Genomic DNA, 8,803 nt, shown 5'->3' on the forward strand with positions numbered 1-8,803 from the left:
ATGTAGTCGAATTAAGTCAGGTGTTGCTGAGGGAATAAGATTAGGAAATGAGACACTTAAAGTAGTAAAGGAGTTTTGCTATTTGGGGAGCAAAATAACTGATGATGGTCGAAGTAGAGAGGATATAAAATGTAGACTGGCAATGGCAAGGAAAGCGTTTCTGAAGAAGAGAAATTTGTTAATATCGAGTATTGATTTAAGTGTCACGAAGTCGTTTCTGAAAGTATTTGTATGGAGTGTAGCCATGTATGGAAGTGAAACATGGAGGATAAATAGTTTGGACAAGAAGAGAATAGAAGCTTTCGAAATGTGGTGCTACAGAAGAATGCTGAAGATTAGATGGGTAGATCACATAACTAATGAGGAGGCATTGAATAGAATTGGGGAGAAGAGGAGTTTGTGGCACAACTTGACTAGAAGAAGGGATCGGTTGGTAGGACATGTTCTGAGGCATCAAGGGATCACCAATTTGATACTGGAGGGCAGCGTGGAGGGTAAAAATCGTAGAGGGAGACCAAGAGATGAATACACTAAGCAGATTCAGAAGAATGTAGGCTGCAGTAGGTACTGGGAGATGAAGAAACTTGCACAGGATAGAATAGCATGGAGAGCTGCATCAAACCAGTCTCAGAACTGAAGACTACAACAACAACAAGTTCTATGGGACTGATGACCTTAAATGTTAAGTCCCATAGTGCTCAGAGCCATTTTAACCTTTTTTTTGTGGCATCTACTTCTGCTCATAGTCCGCAAGCTACCTGAGAGTGCGATGTGTGGTGGAGGATACGTCCGCTACTACGAAATGATTCCCTCTTCCCTCTTCCACTCAGCAAGCCTCTGTATGAGCTCTAATTTCTCGTGAATTTTCACGTCGCGGCCACTCCACGAGATGTATGTGGAAGGAAGTACTATGTTGTCCGGCTCTTCGCGGAAGGTACTCTCCCGAAAATTATGTACCAAACATTTCTGTGATCCATAACGCCTCTCTTGTAGCGTCTGCCAATGCAGTTTGTCGACCATTTCTGTGACGCTCTCGCTCCGACTAAACGATCCCGTGACGAAACGCTCCGCTCTTCTACCAGTCCTACCTGGTGAGGATCCCAGATTGATGAATAGTGTTGAAGAATCGGTCGAACAGTCGCCTTGTAAGTCACTTCCTTCGTGGATGAGTTACATTTCCTTCAGATTCTCCCTGTCAATCTCCGTCTGACATCTGATTTTTCTACTGTTTGTCTTATGCAGTATTCCACGTAACGTCGCTTTGAATAGTTATTCCTAGATATTTTACGTTAGATACTGTTTCCAGCAGTTTGTCATATACAAGATGTCCCAGCTATCTTGTCAACCCAAAATATCTCTGGAACAATAACAGCTATTGGAAAACGACTTTCACCGCTATCAATGTAGGGCTCGGGCCCATGAATGTACATATTTGGAAACATTCCAAAACGAAAGCATATGTGTTTTTTAACACAAACTTATGTTTTTTTAAATGGACCTCCTATATTTTTTCTTCAGCAATCCATAGCATGACAAAGCACATACACAATGGCGTTGATTGCATCGCAATATTCCCATTACATCCCGAGATACCGAGACGCGAAGTTGACGCTTGAAACGCCCGACATGCGCTGCTAGCGCACGTCCTGACGCTCAGGCGTGAACCCCATGCTGCCCGTAATCCCGATGTGATTGACATGTGTAATCACACCTCTATACTTATCAAGAGGTCCGAAACGAGTAATACGGTCATCGCGATTACGGGCAGCATGGGGTTCACGCCTGAGCCTCAGGACGTGCGCTAGCAGCGCATGTCGGGCGTTTCAAGCGTCAACTTCGCGTCTCAATATCTCGGGATGTAATGGGAATATTGCGATGCAATCAATGCCATTGTGTATGTGCTTTGTCATGCTATGGAATGCTGAAGAAAAAATATAGGAGGTCCATTTAAAAAAACATAAGTTTGTGTTAAAAAACGCATATGCTTTCGTTTTAGAATGTTTCCAAATATGTACATTCATGGGGCCCAGCCCTACATTGATACCGGTGAAAGTCGTTTTCCAATAGCTGTTATTGTTCCAGAGATATTTTGGGTGGACAAGATAGCTGGGACACCCTGTATAGTGCAACTGCACAGTAATGGCTTTCTTTTCCTGTGTATTCGTAATACGTTACATTTATTTACGTTCAGGGTCAACTGCCAGAGGCAGCACGATTCCTCAGTCCTCTGCAGGTCATTCTGCGATTCAGTTGTGTCTCCTGGCGTTACTACTTTCCTATAGACAACCGCGTCATCTGCAAACAGTCTGAAATAGCTTTCGGCGCTTTCAGTGAGACCATTTATTAAACTGTAAACAGTACCGGTCGTTTCACAGTTCGTTGGGGTACTCTGGAAATTACATCTGTCAATTTCGTTCCGTTCTATTTGCGAGGAAGTCTCGAATTCAGTCGCAAATCTGGATCCATACTCGGTAAGCTCGAATATTTTTTCACTAAACATCGGTACGGGACGTCGTCAAATGTCTTCTTGAAGGCAAGGAACAGGGCATGAACCTAAGCGCCGATATCTACCGCGCTACGGAACAGAGAGAACAGATTTTCACGAGATCTCTGCGGTATTCATGTTGATTTTCATAGAGATTTTTTTTCTCTCCAAAAACGTCATAGTCCTTGATCATAACAACATGTTCCGTAAGTCTAAAACAGATAGACGTCAACGATATAGGTCTGTAATTACGTACATCTGTTCTACGGCTCTACTTGAAAACAGGAATGATCTGCGGTTTTTTTTCTTTTCTTTTTTTTCGAGTTGCTAAGTACCTTTCCGTGCTCCAGCGGTCTACGAAAACTGCTGCTGGAAGGGGAGCAAGTTCTTTTCGTCTTTGCAGTATCTTATTGGATCTCATATGGACCTCATGTCTTTCCATTGCCAAGCCTAAGCGATTGCAGTCCCTTTCGGTTATCTCAGAATCGGTTATCCCCACGTTCGCACGATGATTGAAGAGAGAGACCGCGCTGTGATATTCCGCTGTGAAACAGTTTCGGAAAGTCTAATTCAGTATTTCAGCCTGTTCTCTGTCCTTTTTTACGTTTCTGTGCCAGTATGGTCACTAAGTGAACGAATAAAGGATTTCGAACTGCCTACTAAATTTACATAAGACCAAAACCTCTTTGTATTTTCACTCAGATCGGTTGACAAAATATTACTTTCAAAGTTTCCTTCAATAGCGTCTTATTCATTTGGACTTAGCGTCCATTTTTTTTCATTTCTATGATTCTCCTACTGTCTTACCTGGCGGCTAACTTCGGTTCGATGGCAGAGTACTGCGAAAGTGCTTTCTCTCTACGGAGGAGGTTGTTTACAAAATACTTGTGCGTTCCATCTTCGAATATTGTTAGTGTGTGGGTCCCATACCAGATAGAGGTAACAGGTACTGAACGTATACAGCCGGCCGGGGTGGCCAAGCGGTTAAAGGCGCTACAGTCTGGAACCGCGCGACCGCTACGGTCGCAGGTTCGAATCCTGCCTCGGGCATGGATGTGTGTGATGTCCTTAGGTTAGTTAGGTTTAAGTAGTTCTAAGTTCTAGGGGACTGATGACCTCAGAAGTTAAGTCCCATAGTGCTCAGAGCCATTTTAACTATTTGAATTTTTGAACGTATACAGAGAAGAGCTGCACGAATGGTCATAAGTTTTTTTTTAACTGACGGAAATGCTGAAAAAAGTGAATTGGCAGACGCCGATTATCCCGCTAAAGCACACTTACAAAGTTTCCAGACTCATTATTAAGTGATGAACCTAGGAATGTACCACAGCCGACTACTTGTGGCTTCCGTAAATACCGCGAAGATCGTATTAGACTTACTACAGAGCGCACAGAGGCATTTATGAGTCATTCTTTTCCCGCTACACAATGGAAACAGAAATAGGCCCTAACATATCGTACCATGCTAAGTACACTTAGCCGTACACTCCACAGTGGTTTGGAGAGTCTGTACAGGGATGGACAAAAAAATCTGGATATACCCAACTGATTACTAAGCCTCATACGGTAAAGCAAAACCGTTCGCAAAACAGCTTCCAGTCGTCTCGAAATGGAGAAATACAGGCCCTGTGCTGTTTTCAAGGCAATCTTATACCACTCTTCATGTAAAATAGTGGCAGGGTCGGGTCATGATGATGGAAGTGGATAGTGAACCGAGCCGGCCGCGATGGCTGAGCGGTTCTAGGCGCTTCAGTCCGGAACCGCGCGGCTGCTACGGTCGCAGGTTCGAATCCTGCCTCGGGCATGGATGTGTGTGATGTCCTTAGGTTAGTTAGGTTTAAGTAGTTCTAAGATCTAGGGGACTGATGACCTCAGATGTTAAGTCCCATAGTGCTCAGAGCCATGTGTGTCTTAGTGAACCTTTATCTCCAAAGAGGACCACGAAGTCTCAATGTTGAGATGTGGTGACCATGGTGGCCAGGGTAGGTACGACAACTCACCTTAGTGCTCGCAAAACCAGTCCTGGAAGATGCGAGTTGTGTGAATAGGGGTCCTGTCTCCTTTGAAAACGGCATAGCTATTGGGGAACAAACATTGTGCCACGGAATGGACCTGCTTAGCCAAAATAGTCACATAATCCTTGCCAGTAAGGCGACCTTTCACAGTAACCGTGGGGCTCGTGGAATACCACGATATTACTGCCCAAATCGGCACCGAATTCTCGCAATGTTTCACTCCTACGATGCAGACTCGTTCAGAACTTGCAGACAGTGTGGAACAAGACTAATCCGCCGAAATGACTGTCTTCCACTGGTTCATAGTCTAGATTTTATGCTTCGGCAACACGTTTTCCTGTTACGTGCATTTGCATCACTGATGAACGGCTAATTCCAGCTGGCCAGCAATTCCCTGCATATGGAGCTCCCTTCGTGTTGTTTTGGTGCTGACTGAGTTCGCGACTACGACATTCAGTTCTCACGGTGTTTCCATATGTTTGTCCACCCGTGTATGATGCCACGCTAATTACCTTCTGCCATATACACTATGTGATCAAAAATATCCGGACACCCCCAAAACATATCTTTTTCATATTAGATGCATTGTGCTGCCACCTACTGCCAGGTACTCCATATCAGCGACCTCAGTAGTCATTAGACATCGTGAGTGAGCAGAATGGGGAGCTCCGCGGAACTCATGGACTTCGAACGTGGTCAGGTGATTGTGTGTCACTTGTGTCATACGTCTGAACGCGAGATTTCCACTCTCCTAAACATCCCCAGGTCCACTGTTTTCGATGTGATAGTGAAGTGGAAACGTGAAGGGAGACGTACAGCACAAAAGCGTACAGGCCGGCCTCGTCTGTTGACTGACAGGGACCGCCAACATTTGAAGAGGGTCGTAATGTGACAGGCAGACATCTATCCAGACCATCACACAGGAATTCCAAACTGCATCAGGACACACTGCAAGTACTATGACAGTTAGGCGAGAAGTGAGAAAACTGGATTTCATGGTCGAGCGGCTGCTCATAAGCCGCACATCACGCCGGTAAATGCCAAACGAGCGTTAACATTGGACACTTGAACAGTGGAAGAATGTTGTGTGGAGTGATGAATCACGGTACACAATGTTGCGATCCGGTGGCAGGGTGTGGGTATGGTGAATGCCCGGTGAAGGTCATCTGCCAGCGTATGTAGTGCCTACAGTGAAATTTGCAGGCGGTGGTGTTATGGTGTGGTCGTGTTTTTCATGGAGGAGGCTTGCACTCCTTGTTGTTTTGCGTGGCACTATCACAGCACAGGCCTACATTGTTGTTTTAAGCACCTTCTTGTTTCCCACCGTTGAAGAGCAATTCTGGGATAGCTATTGCATCTTTCAACACGATCGAACACCTGTTCATAATGCACGGCCTGTGGCGTAGTGATTACACGACAATAACATCCCTGTAATGGACTGGTTTGCACAGAGTCCTGACGTGAATCCTACAGAACACCTCTGGGAGTTTCCAGAATGGGATTTTCACTCTGCAGCGGAGTGTGCGCTGATATGAAACTTCATATCAGCGCACACTCCGCTGCAGAGTGAAAAATCTCATTCTGGAAACATCCCCCAGGCTGTGGCTAAGCCATGTCTCCGCAATATCCTTTCTTTCAGGAGTGCTAGTTCTGCAAGGTTCGCAGGAGAGCTTCTGTAAAGTTTGGAAGGTAGAAGACGAGATATGGCAGAAGTAAAGCTGTGAGTACCGGGCGTGAGTCGTGCTTCGGTAGCTCAGATGGTAGAGCACTTGCCCGCGAAAGGCAAAGGTCCCGAGTTCGAGTCTCGGTCGGGCACACAGTTTTAATCTGCCAGGAAGTTTCACCTCTGGGAGTTTTTGGAACGCCAACTTCGTGCCAGACCTCACCGACCGACATCGATACCTATCCTCAGTGCAGCAATCCGTGAAGAATGGGCTGCCATTCCCCAAGAAACCTCCCAGCACTTCATTGAACGTATGCCTGCGAAAGTGGAAGCTGTCATCGAGCCTAAGGGTGGGCCAGCACCATACTGAATTCCAGCATTATCGATGGAGGGCGCCACGAACTTGTAATTATTTTCAGCGAGGCATCCGGATACTTTTGATCACATAGTGTACTTTATAACTGTTCGTACAGCATGTACCTAAAGATGTAGAAACTTCATCCTCAGATTCATAAAAAATGCAGCACGCCATCTGCAACATACGTATGCTCAGATAATAACCTATATCGGAAACTGAGACCGAAGAGAGAAACCTCTGAAAACCCGTATGTTGGTGTTAAGCAAAAGGCAGCTTCGACAGTTACAGTAGTGGGCTGCCCTGAGTCCTGGTAGATATTGTAGATTACTTGGCATATCTTAGTTGCATCTCTGGTTTTTTTTTAGATGAGTAGTGGATATTATGCAATTACGTATTTTCACTCATTATGAAAAAGATATATTCACAATAATGCGTTGCTTACTTAGTATGTTACGCTGATGCAGCGGCGTTCACTTCCGCTTTCCTCGTACTCGTTCACGGTGTTTTTTTCTCAACTGACAGCATGATTGCCGTACTACGTCATTGCATTTCTTTTTTTAATTACTGCACTGCATACAGTTACGCGTGCCGCCGCTTTGACGGAGATCAGCAGCGTCAGCATTTGACTTTATTCAGGATGAGTGTATTTTATGGTTCAGTGTGAATGTTTGTCTGAGGAAGAGCTCGGGCGTGAGGAGGGGGGAGGGGGGCAGGACGGCGGAGAGAAATAAATAAATAAACGCAACCGCAGGGAAACATTTTTGGAGGAACAAAAATGTTATGCGTTTTGCTAGAAGGCGAGGAGTGTTAACTGTAATTTATGAAGCACTAGCACAGAGTTTAGAAATCCGTTATGAACGTTATTAATGATTTGTAGCGCCGGAAGTACAAATAACGACGTTTCTTGCGCGCTCTGTTGCAGGTCTGCATAATCAAACGCCCTGCGGAATTATGGTAGGCCTTGTAGAATGAAATCTGGTTTGTTTGAAGGTCTTCAGTCAAAAGTGAACGGAGATCGTGAGCTGTATACTTGTCTCGTGTGTCACTCTTGTATCACAGGCAATAAAGGCATTGTGGCGTATAGTTAAACGCGATCTTGACGGGATTTTCATCCACTCTAGTATGCATTGTAATGCAGCTAGCTAGTATGAGTTTTGCATAGGTCACTTTCGTGTTCCTCTTCTACCTGAGCGTTGAAGTCTCCTGTAGCAAATGCGTTGACGTTTCACAGACGCTTCATGTCTGCTATGGAGCAGATACGGGGTGTTAGCAGTCTAAAGAAAAGATGAAATCTAAATTTTATCGTCAATCTTACCAAACGCATTTTTTTCAAAGATCGTCTAACTTTTCACGTTATTTCTCGTCCCTGACAAAAATATGAAAAATACAGTTCTACCTTAATGTCTTTTTCCTATTAGGCTAATGTTGAGTAGACTACGGAAAACAAGATACGTCGATTCTTGGAACCACCTAAGATCTGACAAACACCGTGATAAGAATAATACAAAACGCATCCTTCCGTAGCATGCTGTCTCCTGACTTCCTCATGTTTATAGATACTCGGCAAGACACTGTGGAGCGTGCCTCATTCTGTACTAGCCGCTCCTCGTCCTGCCTATCTTATTAGCGCACTGATATGGAGGAAGGAGGCATTAACTGGCGGTATACCTCCATTATTGTTGATCTAAATCTTCTCACTACATGAAGGTCAGCATTGTTCCTCTGATTTCCATGAGCTGCTGTTATGCTATCGTAGGGGCTACACAGACCTGCTCGAATCTTAAAAACGAATCTCTTGAGTTTCGTCGACGTATGCTACCAGACCTACATGATACGTACTCCATACACTGATACATTACTCTAGAACAGGTAGTTTTGTATGCGGTTTCTTTACAGTTTCTACGCACTGTTCTAGGATCTTCCCAGTAAATCATAGGTCATTCACCTTTCCCACGCTTGATTCCATCTGTTCATTTAATTTCATATCGCATCGTACTATTTTCCATGGGTTCTTGTACAATGTTGCAGACCCCGGTGGCTAGCCACATAATGTGTTATGACTGAGAATAAACACAGAAACTATAATTTGTAATGCTGGGGCTTTTGACATTTACATAAAAAGGCAACGTCGACGCTGTTCAACTTACAACATGTCTCTGTACACTCCTGCTGCGTCCGTCCACCGTTTGTTAACAAAAATATTGATCTTCAGCGCTCTGCCGACCGCCATCCGGACTAAAGGTGTAGTAATGCTTTCAATCCAACTGATTAACACTGGGGGG

The sequence above is a fragment of the Schistocerca americana genome, chromosome 10, assembly GCF_021461395.2.
Source record: "Schistocerca americana isolate TAMUIC-IGC-003095 chromosome 10, iqSchAmer2.1, whole genome shotgun sequence".
Classification (NCBI taxonomy): Eukaryota; Metazoa; Arthropoda; class Insecta; order Orthoptera; family Acrididae; genus Schistocerca; species Schistocerca americana.